The sequence below is a fragment of the Nothobranchius furzeri genome, chromosome 7 (assembly GCF_043380555.1).
Source record: "Nothobranchius furzeri strain GRZ-AD chromosome 7, NfurGRZ-RIMD1, whole genome shotgun sequence".
Classification (NCBI taxonomy): domain Eukaryota; kingdom Metazoa; phylum Chordata; class Actinopteri; order Cyprinodontiformes; family Nothobranchiidae; genus Nothobranchius; species Nothobranchius furzeri.
This window is the reverse complement of record NC_091747.1, coordinates 42,716,310-42,728,417: the sequence shown is the minus strand read 5'-3', so window position 1 is coordinate 42,728,417 and position 12,108 is coordinate 42,716,310. Positions and strand designations below refer to the sequence as shown.

The following is a 12,108-nucleotide window of genomic DNA, read 5'->3' as shown; positions in this document are numbered from 1 at the left end:
TTCAAATGAGTGGCACAGTAGTTATTTTTAAGTTTTTTTTATGTTAGATAACAACATTGTTAACAGAAAAGCACTTTTCTAAAAAAATTAGAAAAAGACCAACATATGTCTTTCTGCAGATCTGCACACCAAAGATACACCCACCCATCTTTGAATAAATTGCTCTTGATAGAGTCCAGAGATCTTTATTCTTGAGATAAAATTAATCATAAACCATTGTTTCTAGTTAATGAATGTGTCAAGAGTGGGATTTGAACCCACATCTCCTACTGGAGACCAGAATCCCCATATTAGAATGGAAGCAATGCTTGAGTCTGGCGCCTTTGACCGCTCGGCCATCTTGACTGAAGATTGGTGTGGTATAATACAGTTGCAGAGGTTGAATTGTGACCTACCCTCTGAAGTTGTCCTTTGCTATTTCATTGACCTTGTAGATCCACTTATCCCAAGTAAGACTGCTGGCTGTGATAATGAATACAATCGATAAGTTGTAAGTTTGGTCAAATGTCTGAAATGAAGTTGCCCAATCAAAAGCAATTGTTTTCATTCAAGTTCTACCCATTCCCAAAACACTTTGGATCTTTAGAAGATTGGTGTTCAACTTCAAAAGCTCTTTTATTGTTACTGAGTTACAGTAATTTGTTGTATCTGAAGGACCAGGGCAACAAACCCTGTATGGCAAAACAGTGTCACCTCACATTGTCAAACTTGTCAAGATTGTCAAATGCCTGACTAGCTCAGTCAGTAGAGCATGAAACTCTTAATCTAAGGGTCATGGATTTGAGCCCTACGTTGGGCGCTTAGTCATTTGACAGAGTATGTTTTGATGCAGTGTCACCAGTTTACCCTGAATCAAAATGCGTTTATTTGAAAAACAGAAATTGTTGCCATAGATTGGGGGAAGTTTTAAGCTCTGACAACACTAAGAAAAAACTCAAATAAAGTCCCAAATTCTTATGCCAGCACCTGCAATTCTTCTCACAAAAGAACTAGTAGAAAGATTACACATGAATAGACAGATGTTGCCTGTAGAATCAATGCCTAACATGGGACTTGAACCCATGACCCTGAGATTAAAAGTCTCATGCTCTACCGGCTGAGCTAGTCAGGCTACAAAATGATTACAGACAGAAACAGAGTAAAATAGTCAGATAGATAGATATATAGATAGATGATAGATAGATAGATAGATAGATAGATAGATAGATAGATAGATAGATAGATAGATAGATAGATGATAGATAGATAGATGGATAGATAGATAGATAGATAGATAGATAGATAGATAGATAGATAGATAGATAGATAGATTCTTTCATTCATTCATTCATTGGTTGATGACACTGTAAAAATGTTTGTCACATAAGCGCACAAATCTTCAAATGAGTGGCACAGCAGTTATTTTTAAGTTTTTTTATGTTAGATAGCAACATTGTTAACAGAAAAGCACTTTTCTAAAACAATTAGAAAAAGACCAACATATGTCTTTCTGCAGATCTGCACACCAAAGATACACCCACCCATCTTTGAATAAATTGCTCCTGATAGCGTCCAGAGATCTTTATTCTTGAGATAAAATTAATCATAAACCTTTGTTACTAGTTAATAAATGTGTCAAGAGTGGGATTTGAACCCACGCCTCCTACTGGAGACCAGAATCCCCATATTGGAATGGAAGCAATGCTTGAGTCTGGCGCCTTTGACCGCTCGGCCATCTTGACTGAAGATTGGAGTGGTATAATAAAGTTGCAGAGGTTGAATTGTGACCTACCCTCTGAAGTTGTCCTTTGCTATTTCATTGACCTTGTAGAACCACTTATCCCAAGTAAGACTGCTGGCTGTGATAATGAATACAATCGATAAGTTGTAAGTTTGGTCAAATGTCTGAAATGAAGTTGCCCAATCAAAAGCAATTGTTTTCATTCAAGTTCTACCCATTCCCAAAACACTTTGGATCTTTAGAAGATTGGTGTTCAACTTCATAAGCTCTTTTATTGTTACTGAGTTACAGTAATTTGTTGTATCTGAAGGACCAGGGCAACAAACCCTGTATGGCAAAACAGTGTCACCTCACGTTGTCAAACTTGTCAAGATTGTCAAATGCCCGACTAGCTCAGTCGGTAGAGCATGAGACTCTTAATCTCAGGGTCGTGGGTTCGAGCCCCACGTTGGGCGCTTAGGCCTTTGACAGAGTATGTTTTCATGCAGTGTCACCAGTTTACCCTGAATCAAAATGCGTTTGCTTGAAAATCAGAAATTGTTGCCATAGATTGGGGGAAGTTTTAAGCTCAGACAACACTAAGAAAAACTCAAATAAAGTCCCAAATTCTTATGCAAGCACCTGCAATTCTTCTCACAAAAGAACTAGTAGAAAGATTACACATGAATAGCCAGATGTTGCCTTTAGAATATATGCCTAACATGGGACTTGAACCCATGACCCTGAGATTAAAAGTCTCATGCTCTACCGGCTGAGCTAGTCAGGCTACAAAATGATTACAGACAGAAACAGAGTAAAATAGTCAGATAGATAGATAGATAGATAGATAGATAGATAGATAGATAGATAGATAGATAGATAGATAGATAGATAGATAGATTCTTTCATTCATTCATTCATTGGTTGATGACACTGTAAAAAAGTTTGTCACATAAGCGCACAAATCTTCAAATGAGTGGCACAGTAGTTATTTTTAAGTTTTTTTATGTTAGATAACAACATTGTTAACAGAAAAGCACTTTTCTAAAAAATTTAGAAAAAGACCAACATATGTCTTTCTGCAGATCTGTACACCAAAGATACACCCACCCATATTTGAATAAATTGCTCCTGATAGCGTCCAGAGATCTTTATTCTTGAGATAAAATTAATCATAAATCTTTGTTACTAGTCAATGAATGTGTCAGGAGTGGGATTTGAACCCACGCCTCCTACTGGAGACCAGAATCCCCACATTGGAATGGAAGCAATGCTTGAGTCTGGCGTCTTTGACCGCTCGGCCATCTTGACTGAAGATTGGAGTGGTATAATAAAGTTGCAGAGGTTGAATTGTGACCTACCCTCTGAAGTTGTCCTTTGCTGTTTCATTGACCTTGTAGAACCAGTTATCCCAAGTAAGACTGCTGGCTGTGATAATGAATACAATCGCTAAGTTGTAAGTTTGGTCAAATGTCTGAAATGAAGTTGCCCAATCAAAAGCAATTTTTTTCATTCAAGTTCTACCCATTCCCAAAACACTTTGGATCTTTAGAAGATTGGTGTTCAACTTCATAAGCTCTTTTATTGTTACTGAGTTACAGTAATTTATTGTATCTGAAGGACCAGGGCAACAAACCCTGTATGGCAAAACAGTGTCACCTCACGTTGTCAAACTTGTCAAGAATGTCAAATGCCTGACTAGCTCAGTCGGTAGAGCTTAAAACTCTTAATCTAAGGGTCGTGGGTTTGAGCCCCACGTTGGGCTCTTAGTCCTTTGACAGAGTATGTTTTAATGCAGTGTCACCAGTTTACCCTGAATCAAAATGCGTTTGCTTGAAAAACAGAAATTGTTGCCATAGATGGGGGAAGTTTTAAGCTCAGACAACACTTAAGAAAAAACTCAAATAAAGTCCCAAATTCTTATGCCAGCACCTGCAATTCTTCTCTCAAAAGAACTAGAAGAAATATTACACATGAATAGACAGATGTTGCTTGTAGAATCTATGCCCAACATGGGACTTGAACCCATGATCCTGAGATTAAAAGTCTCATGCTCTACCGGCTGAGCTAGTCAGGCTACAAAATGATTACAGACAGAAACAGAGTAAAATAGTCAGATAGATAGATAGATAGATAGATAGATAGATAGATAGATAGTTAGATAGATAGATAGATAGATAGATAGATAGATAGATAGATAGATAGATAGATAGATAGATAGATAGATAGATAGATATAGATTCTTTCTTTCATTCATTCATTGGCTGATGACACTGTAAAAAAGTTTGTCACATAAGCGCACAAATCTTCAAATCAGTGGCACAGTAGTTATTTTTAATTTTTTTATTTTAGATAACAACATTGTTAACAGAAAAGCACTTTTCTAAAAAATTTAGAAAAAGACCAACATTTGTCTTTCTGCAGATCTGTACACCAAAGATACACCCATCCATCTTTGAATAAATTGCTCTTGATAGTGTCCAGAGATCTTTATTCTTGAGATAAAATTAATCATAAACCTGTGTTTCTAGTTAATGAATGTGTCAAGAGTGGGTTTTGAACCCACACCTCCTACTGGAGACCAGAATCCCCATATTGGAATGGAAGCAATGCTTGAGTCTGGCGCCTTTGACCGCTCGGCCATCTTGACTGAAGAGTGGAGTGGTATAATAAAGTTGCAGAGGTTGAATTGTGACCTACCCTCTGAAGTTGTCCTTTGCTATTTCATTGACCTTGTAGAACCACTTATCCCAAGTAAGACTGCTGGCTGTGATAATGAATACAATCGATAAGTTGTAAGTTTGGTCAAATGTCTGAAATGAAGTTGCCCAATCAAAAGCAATTGTTTTCATTCAAGTTCTACCCATTCCCAAAACACTTTGGATCTTTAGAAGATTGGTGTTCAACTTCATAAGCTCTTTTATTGTTACTGAGTTACAGTAATTTGTTGTATCTGAAGGACCAGGGCAACAAACCCTGTATGGCAAAATAGTGTCACCTCACGTTGTCAAACTTGTCAAGATTGTCAAATGCCCGACTAGCTCAGTCGGTAGAGCATGAGACTCTTAATCTCAGGGTCGTGGGTTTGAGCCCCACGTTGGGCGCTTAGGCCTTTGACAGAGTATTTTTTCATGCAGTGTCACCAGTTTACCCTGAATCAAAATGCGTTTGCTTGAAAAACAGAAATTGTTGCCATGGATTGGGGAAGTTTTAAGCTCAGACAACACTAAGAAAAACTCAAATAAAGTCCCAAATTCTTATGCCAGCACCTGCAATTCTTCTCACAAAAGAACTAGTAGAAAGATTACACATGAATAAACAGATGTTGCCTTTAGAATCTATGCCTAACATGGGACTTGAACCCATGATCCTGAGATTAAAAGTCTCATGCTCTACCGGCTGAGCTAGTCAGGCTACAAAATGATTACAGACAGAAACAGAGTAAAATAGTCAGATAGATAGATAGATGATAGATAGATAGAAAGATAGATAGATAGATAGATAGATAGATAGATAGATAGATAGATAGATAGATAGATAGATAGATAGATAGATAGATAGATAGATAGATAGATAGATAGATAGATAGATAGATTCTTTCTTTCATTCATTCATTGGCTGATGACACTGTAAAAAAGTTAGTCAGATAAGCGCACAAATCTTCAAATGAGTGGCACAGTAGTTATTTTTAAGTTTTTTTTATTTTAGATAACAACATTGTTAACAGAAAAGCACTTTTCTACAAAAATTAGAAAAAGACCAACATATGTCTTTCTGCAGATCTGTACACCAAAGACACACCCACCCATCTTTGAATAAATTGCTCCTGATAGCGTCCAGAGATCTTTATTCTTGAGATAAAATTAATCATAAACCTTTGTTACTAGTTAATGAATGTGTCAAGAGTGGGATTTGAACCCACGCCTCCTACTGGAGACCAGAATCCCCATATTGGAATGGAAGCAATGATTGAGTCTGTCTTCTTTGACCGCTCGGCCATCTTTACTGAAGATTGGAGTGGTATAATAAAGTTGAAGAGGTTGAATTGTGCCCTACCCTCTGAAGTTGTCCTTTGCTATTTCATTTACCTTGTAGAACCACTTATCCCAAGTAAGACTGCTGGCTGTGATAATGAATACAATCGCTAAGTTGTAAGTTTGGTCAAATGTCTGAAATGAAGTTGCCCAATCAAAAGCAATTTTTTTCATTCAAGTTCTACCCATTCCCAAAACACTTTGGATCTTTAGAAGATTGGTGTTCAACTTCATAAGCTCTTTTATTGTTACTGAGTTACAGTAATTTATTGTATCTGAAGGACCAGGGCAACAAACCCTGTATGGCAAAACAGTGTCACCTCACGTTGTCAAACTTGTCAAGATTGTCAAATGCCCGACTAGCTCAGTCGGTAGAGCATGATACTCTTAATCTCAGGGTCGTGGGTTCAAGCCCCACGTTGGGCGCTTAGGCCTTTGACAGAGTATGTTTTCATGCAGTGTCACCAGTTTACCCTGACTCAAAATGCGTTTGCTTGAATAACAGAAATTGTTGCCATCGATTGGGGGAAGTTTTAAGATCAGACAACACTAAGAAAAAACGCAAATAAAGTCCCAAATTCTTATGCCAGCACCTGCAATTCTTCTCACAAAAGAACTAGTAGAAAGATTACACATGAATAAACAGATGTTGCCTTTAGAATCTATGCCTAACATGGGACTTGAACTCATGACCCTGAGAATAAAAGTCTCATGCTCTACCGGCTGAGCTAGTCAGGCTACAAAATGATTACAGACAGAAACAGAGTAAAACAGTCAGATAGATAGATAGATGATAGATAGATAGATAGATAGATAGATAGATAGATAGATAGATAGATAGATAGATAGATATATGATAGATAGATAGATAGATAGATAGATAGATAGATAGATAGATAGATAGATAGATAGATAGATAGATAGATAGATAGATAGATAGATTCTTTCATTCATTCATTCATTGGCTGATGACACTGTAAAAAAGTTTGTCACATAAGCGCACAAATCTTCAAATGAGTGGCACAGTAGTTATTTTTAAGTTTTTTTATGTTAGATAACAACATTGTTAACAGAAAAGCACTTTTCTAAAAAATTTAGAAAAAGACCAACATATGTCTTTCTGCAGATCTGTACACCAAAGATACACCCACCGATCTTTGAATAAATTGCTCCTGATAGCGTCCAGAGATCTTTATTCTTGAGATAAAATTAATCATAAATCTTTCTTACTAGTCAATGAATGTGTCAGGAGTGGGATTTGAACCCAGGCCTCCTACTGGAGATCAGAATCCCCACATTGGAATGAAAGCAATGCTTGAGTCTGGCGTCTTTGACCGCTCGGCCATCTTGACTGAAGATTGGAGTGGTATAATAAAGTTGCAGAGGTTGAATTGTGACCTACCCTCTGAAGTTGTCCTTTGCTATTTCTTTGATCTTGTAGAACCAGTTATCCCAAGTAAGACTGCTGGCTGTGATAATGAATACAATCGCTAAGTTGTAAGTTTGGTCAAATGTCTGAAATGAAGTTGCCCAATCAAAAGCAATTGTTTTCATTCAAGTTCTACCCATTCCCAAAACACTTTGGATCTTTAGAAGATTGGTGTTCAACTTCATAAGCTCTTTTATTGTTACTGAGTTACAGTAATTTATTGTATCTGAAGGACCAGGGCAACAAACCCTGTATGGCAAAACAGTGTCACCTCACGTTGTCAAACTTGTCAAGATTGTCAAATGCCCTACTAGCTCAGTCGGTAGAGCATGAGACTCTTAATCTAAGGGTCGTGGGTTCGAGCCCCACGTTGGGCGCTTAGTCCTTTGACAGAGTATGTTTTCATGCAGTGTCACCAGTTTACCCTGAATCAAAATGCGTTTGCTTGAAAAACAGAAATTGTTGCCATAGATGGGGGAAGTTTTAAGCTCAGACAACACTTAAGAAAAAACTCAAATTAAGTCCCAAATTCTTATGCCAGCACCTGCAATTCTTCTCTCAAAAGAACTAGTAGAAATATTACACATGAATAGACAGATGTTGCCTGTAGAATCTATGCCTGCAATACTGGGTAAGATGGCGCCGGTGTGCATGGCTTGCCGTCTGTCACTACCAGTGTTTTGTTTGGTTGTTTTTATTTTATTGACTATTGTAGGAAATGCCAACTCTCTCTTGGTATATGATCGCCTAACCCTACTGGATCTCCGACCTTCTGTCAAAAGCTGGGCAAAATGGAACCAAGCTGGACATAAAACTCTGCCCCCGCTAATATCGGAGATCCCGGCTCACCTGTGCCCTGTTCCAGATCCACCACCCCGGCATAAGTGCCGTCGCCGGGGTCGCCGGGCCAGCTTCCTGGTGAAGATGAAAGCTTCTTTAGGCTATTCTCACAAGCCCTTATTTAGAAAACAGGGAGCGGTGCCAAACATCTGCTTCTCTCGGCGATCGTTGGATCCTGTCTGTGCCTGGCTGGTACCTGTCTTCGGCCTGGATGGGACGTCCCAGCCTCGAAAACCCTGCTCTCCTCGTCCCCGCCGGCGTGGTGTGAATCCGCAAAACCTGCGGCCTCTGTGTCGGGCTTCTATGGCGGCTAGCGACGGGGACCCGCCGCTTACTGCCAGGTTTGGCCTGGTAAATGCTAGGTCGCTAGCGAATAAAACATTTATTTTGAAGGATTTTTTTACATCCCGAGGACTGGATTTTCTCTGTGTCTGCGAGACGTGGCTGAGCGCCGGTGAGTGCAGCATCTTCTCAGATCTTCTACCTGGCGATTGCTGCTATTTTAATGCCCCGCGTTTGTTGGGCCGAGGAGGAGGAATAGCCACTATTTTTAAAAGTCATTTTAGATGTAAACAGCTACCAACCCCGTCGCTTACCAGCTTTGAACTGTCTGTGTTTGAGCTGGGCTGCTCTCACACAGTGTTGTGTGCGGTGGTTTATCGGCCTCCTAAATACAATAAGGACTTTTTGGATGATTTTGCTGATTTTTTGGCTGAATTCATGCCAAAATATGATCGTATTCTTATTGTTGGGGATTTTAATATTCACGTGTGTTGCCCTGATATGCCCATGGCGAGGGGCTTTTTAAACCTTATTGATTCGTTTAATCTGGTGCAATGTGTGGCAGGTCCCACACATGAACGTGGACACACACTTGATCTTGTTTTATCTCATGGCTTCCCTAGTTTTAACATAGAGATTTGTGATGCTGTGTTTTCTGACCACAGCCCTGTGTTGTTTGAAGTTCCTCTTGTATGTGCCTCAGTTAAACCTCGCGCTGTTGCTCAGTGCAGACGTGTTTTTAACTCCTCCACTGCTGAGCACTTTTCAACAGTCTTTAGCCAGATTTGTCAGATCCCGGATTTTTTATGCAGCCAGACTGATGATCTGAGCTCTTGGTTTTATTCCACCTGTCGGACTGCTTTGGACACTGTGGCTCCATTAAAAACCAGGCGGCCTAAAACCAAATGTGAGCCCTGGCTGAACGAAATGACCCGAGCTGTCAGACGCGACTGCCGTCGAGCTGAACGCAAATGGAAAAAGGACAAACTACAGGTGTCATTTCAGATGCTGAAGGACTGTTGGCGTCAATATCAAAGAACTGTGAAAGAGGCCAAAAGAAAACACTTTTCGGACATTATTTTGTCTAACTGCCACAACCCGCGTGTGTTATTCAAAACTATTAACTCTGTTCTTAGTGCACCATATGCTGACTCTATTGAGCCCTCATTAGAAGCATGTGAAAATTTGTTACTCTTCTTTATTGAGAAGGTCTCCTCCACAAGGGCTCAAATCTGTCCTTGTGCTCATGACCCCTCAGTCGTTGTTTCCTGCTCTGCTGTCTTTGACAGGTTTGAGCCTGTGACTCTGTCATCTCTACAGGAGACTGTTGGTCATCTTAAGCCTGCAGGGTCTCCAAATGATGCTGTTCCTCCTCGACTTTTAAAAGAGGTGATACCTACAGTTGGTCCTCTGGTTCTTGAGCTGGTAAACCATAGTCTGAGGTCAGGCGTTGTCCCTAAAGATTTTAAACATGCAGTAGTCAAACCCCTGATTAAAAAACCTGCTCTTGATCCGCAGGATCTTGCGAATTACAGGCCTATCTCCAAACTACCGTTTCTTTCTAAAATTCTTGAAAAGGTAGTTCATAGCCAAATATTGGCCTTCCTGGAAAAGCAAAATGTATTAGAGGTTTTCCAATCTGGTTTTAAACCCTTTCACAGCACTGAATCAGCCCTTTTAAAAGTTTTTAATGACATATACTTAGCTACTGATGCTGGGGACTGTGTTGTTCTTGTGCTTTTAGATTTGACAGCTGCTTTTGATACTGTGGATCATGCTGTTTTATTCTCTCGTTTAGAGCACTGGGTGGGCATTAGCGGCACAGCTCTGGAGTGGTTCAGGTCCTATTTGGCGGGGCGAACTTTTTGTGTCAGTCTCGGTGACTATGTGTCGTCCTCCGCTCCGCTCTTGTGTGGTGTCCCGCAGGGCTCAGTTCTAGGCCCCCTCCTCTTCTCTTTGTATCTTCTTCCTCTCGGTTCTATATTGAGAAAGCATGGCATTGCCTTCCACTTGTATGCTGACGACTGTCAGATCTATGTCCCTCTAAAGAAAAAAGGCAGAAACCTCATACAGCCATTACTACAGTGTCTTGACGACATAAAGGCTTGGATGTCTGTGAATTTTTTAAAATTCAATGATAAAAAGACTGAGGTGATGACTTTTGGTAGTCCTACTGAGACACCCAATGTGTTTGTAGATTCCTTGGCCCAGTTTGTTAAACCAACTGTCACCAACTTGGGGGTCAAAGTGGACTGTGATCTGAAGTTTGAACATCAGATTAAGGCGGTGGTAAAATCTGGCTTCTTTCACCTCAGGCAGCTGGCAAAAATAAAGCCAATTCTTTCACGGCAGCACTTTGAGACAGTGATCCACGCCTTTGTAACCACTCGGCTGGATTACTGTAACGCACTCTACATTGGGGTCAGTGCATCATGTATTAGTCAGCTACAGAGAGTGCAAAATGCCGCAGCTCGTCTTTTAACTGGCACTCGAAAGTTTGAGCACATTTCCCCTGTTTTAGCTTCACTTCACTGGCTGCCCATTTCTTTTAGGATTCATTTTAAAATTCTTTTATTTGCTTTTAAAGGTCTTCATGGCCTTGCCCCCTCTTATCTCTCTGATCTGATACAGCCTTACACTCCCTCCCGCTCTCTCAGGTCTGCTGATCAGCTGCTCCTGATTGTACCCAGGACTGAGCGTAAATTTAGAGGAGATCGTGCTTTTGCTGTTGCAGCCCCAAAACTGTGGAACGAACTTCCTTTAGAGATAAGACAGGCCAGTTCCTTATCTGCTTTTAAGGCACTCCTGAAAACACACCTCTTTACCCTGGCTTTTAATACCTTGTGAGATGTTGGTTTCTATTTTTTATTTTATTTTAGCTGTTTTAGGTGATTCAAATGCGGATTTATCAAGTTTTATCAAGTTTTTATTTTTAATATAGGGCTAGTTTAATTTTATGTATCATGTGTTTTATTTATCTTTGCTGTTTTCTTTCTAGTCAATTGTTTTAATGTACTTTCTGTACAGCACTTTGTTCCTGTGCTGGGTCTTGTAAAGTGCTTTATAAATAAACTGGATTGGATTGGATTGGATGCCTAACATGGGACTTGAACCATGATCCTGAGATTAAAAGTCTCATGCTCTACCGGCTGAGCTAGTCAGGCTACAAAATGATTACAGACAGAAACAGAGTAAAATGGTCAGATAGATAGATAGATGATAGATAGATAGATATAGATAGATAGATAGATAGATAGATAGATAGATAGATAGATTCTTTCATTCATTCATTCATTGGTTGATGACACTGTAAAAAAGTTTGTCACATAAGTGCACAAATCTTCAAATGAGTGGCACAGTAGTTATTTTTAAGTTTTTTTATTTTAGATAACAACATTGTTAACAGAAAAGCACTTTTCTAAAAAATTTAGAAAAAGACCAACATATGTCTTTCTGCAGATCTGTACACCAAAGTTACACACACCCATCTTTGAATAAATTGCTCTTGATAGCATCCAGAGATCTTTATTCTTGAGATAAAATTAATCATACACCTTTGTTTCTAGTTAATGAATGTGTCAAGAGTGGGATTTGAACCCACGCCTCCTACTGGAGACCAGAATCCCCACATTGGAATGGAAGCAATGCTTGAGTCTGGCTCCTTTGACCGCTCGGCCATCTTGACAGAAGATTGGAGTGGTATAATAAAGTTGCAGAGGTTGAATTGTTACCTACCCTCTGAAGTTGTCCTTTGCTATTTCATTGACCTTGTAGAACCACTTATCCCAAGTAAGACTGCTGGCTGTGATAATGAATACAATCGA

General features: G+C 39.6%; 10 non-coding genes across 10 annotated transcripts; 2 read left to right on the top strand and 8 right to left on the bottom strand.

Annotated features, from left to right (window-relative positions):
- Positions 1-236: 236 nt before the first annotated feature.
- Positions 237-345, bottom strand: trnal-caa (transfer RNA leucine (anticodon CAA)). Its single transcript has 2 exons — positions 308-345; positions 237-282 (listed from the first exon to the last, which is right to left on the bottom strand). It is a non-coding gene; the product is annotated as a tRNA-Leu (tRNA).
- A 693-nt stretch (positions 346-1,038) lies between these two features.
- trnak-uuu (transfer RNA lysine (anticodon UUU)) lies at positions 1,039-1,111 on the bottom strand. Its single transcript has one exon. It is a non-coding gene; the product is annotated as a tRNA-Lys (tRNA).
- A 501-nt stretch (positions 1,112-1,612) lies between these two features.
- Positions 1,613-1,721, bottom strand: trnal-caa (transfer RNA leucine (anticodon CAA)). The gene is made up of 2 exons: positions 1,684-1,721; positions 1,613-1,658 (listed from the first exon to the last, which is right to left on the bottom strand). It is a non-coding gene; the product is annotated as a tRNA-Leu (tRNA).
- Positions 1,722-2,102: 381 nt separating this feature from the next.
- trnak-cuu (transfer RNA lysine (anticodon CUU)) lies at positions 2,103-2,175 on the top strand. Its single transcript has one exon. It is a non-coding gene; the product is annotated as a tRNA-Lys (tRNA).
- A 238-nt stretch (positions 2,176-2,413) lies between these two features.
- Positions 2,414-2,486, bottom strand: trnak-uuu (transfer RNA lysine (anticodon UUU)). The gene has a single exon. It is a non-coding gene; the product is annotated as a tRNA-Lys (tRNA).
- A 1,217-nt stretch (positions 2,487-3,703) lies between these two features.
- On the bottom strand, positions 3,704-3,776 carry trnak-uuu (transfer RNA lysine (anticodon UUU)). Its single transcript has one exon. It is a non-coding gene; the product is annotated as a tRNA-Lys (tRNA).
- A 464-nt stretch (positions 3,777-4,240) lies between these two features.
- On the bottom strand, positions 4,241-4,349 carry trnal-caa (transfer RNA leucine (anticodon CAA)). Its single transcript has 2 exons — positions 4,312-4,349; positions 4,241-4,286 (listed from the first exon to the last, which is right to left on the bottom strand). It is a non-coding gene; the product is annotated as a tRNA-Leu (tRNA).
- Positions 4,350-4,730: 381 nt separating this feature from the next.
- On the top strand, positions 4,731-4,803 carry trnak-cuu (transfer RNA lysine (anticodon CUU)). The gene has a single exon. It is a non-coding gene; the product is annotated as a tRNA-Lys (tRNA).
- Positions 4,804-5,040: 237 nt separating this feature from the next.
- Positions 5,041-5,113, bottom strand: trnak-uuu (transfer RNA lysine (anticodon UUU)). Its single transcript has one exon. It is a non-coding gene; the product is annotated as a tRNA-Lys (tRNA).
- A 6,747-nt stretch (positions 5,114-11,860) lies between these two features.
- Positions 11,861-11,969, bottom strand: trnal-caa (transfer RNA leucine (anticodon CAA)). The gene is made up of 2 exons: positions 11,932-11,969; positions 11,861-11,906 (listed from the first exon to the last, which is right to left on the bottom strand). It is a non-coding gene; the product is annotated as a tRNA-Leu (tRNA).
- Positions 11,970-12,108: the final 139 nt, after the last annotated feature.